Source organism: Sinocyclocheilus grahami, unplaced genomic scaffold (assembly GCF_001515645.1).
Source record: "Sinocyclocheilus grahami isolate Dianchi unplaced genomic scaffold, SAMN03320097.WGS_v1.1 scaffold668.1, whole genome shotgun sequence".
NCBI classification, from domain to species: Eukaryota; Metazoa; Chordata; class Actinopteri; order Cypriniformes; family Cyprinidae; genus Sinocyclocheilus; species Sinocyclocheilus grahami.
In genome coordinates, this window is record NW_015505847.1 from 534347 (window position 1) to 535486 (window position 1140).

Consider the following 1140-nt stretch of genomic DNA (forward strand, 5'->3'; position numbering starts at 1 on the left):
ATTTAACCCTCTGGGGTCTGAGGGTGTTTTGGGCCCTGGAGAAGTCCTGACATTTGTGCTTTTTTCAGTTGCTAATAAAAATTTTAATGACTAAGTTTAGTAGCACCAATAATCAGCACAAACTGGGCTACAATAATATGTGGGCAGCATGTATGTATATGATTGTGTTTTTGAGAAAACGTTTATGCGTGCTTAGTGAAAAACAAAAATTAAGTCACTGAAATAAGGCCATAAAACACATACAGAACATTTGTTCACAAGACTATTGAGAACAGATCTTGAAGTCTAGAATTTTTTCATCAGAATGATGTGAAAATCATCTTGTTTACTCACTCACAGAAAACAATATATTGATTTAAATTTAAGACACTTTTTGTGTAGAAAAGGAATATGCGAGGGGGCATGAATGGTCACGTATACTGATGTGATTCACACCTGAGAAGACAAAGGCCTGCATAATGAGCTGTCAGGTGTGTGACTGAGAGGGAATTGCTACAAGAAATAATGAGGTAAAAAAAAATGTATCTATTTTTTGTTTGTAGTTTATTTAGAATATATATAACTATCACATCATTTTGGGAGTGTGTGCATCACATGGTCTTAGCTGTGGTCCAGGCTCTTGTGCGGGGCAGGAATCTCAGAGCCTGTGGAACATGTCAGTGTCAGTCTCTGGTTTCCATGACCAAGTGGGCTGCTTATTTGCTTTGGCTCTCTTTGCAACAGGTTCTTTTGCACTGTTATTCTCACATCTGAAATAAAAAAGCAAAAAAGCAATTTACACAAACTACATTATTAACATTATTATGATGTTCACTGATACTAGTACTAATTTATCTAAACAAAGAAACAAAGAACCACATAGCAAACATATTTTACCACGAAGTAACTAAATCAAATGAAAGTAACATCTGTAAAATAGTGAATGCACACTTCTGAAACGGAGTTGAAAACTGAACGAGTGCCCCTTCCTATGAGAGATGCAGGTGAAGGCAAGAGTGGTACTCCCCACAGTACCTTAGTATAGTATGCATACTTCATGAGAAAACAATGCCAATTCTTACATTTTAACACTATCAACCACAAATAATATTACCACATATTTTAATATAATAAATACAATTACTATACTGTGCACTTACT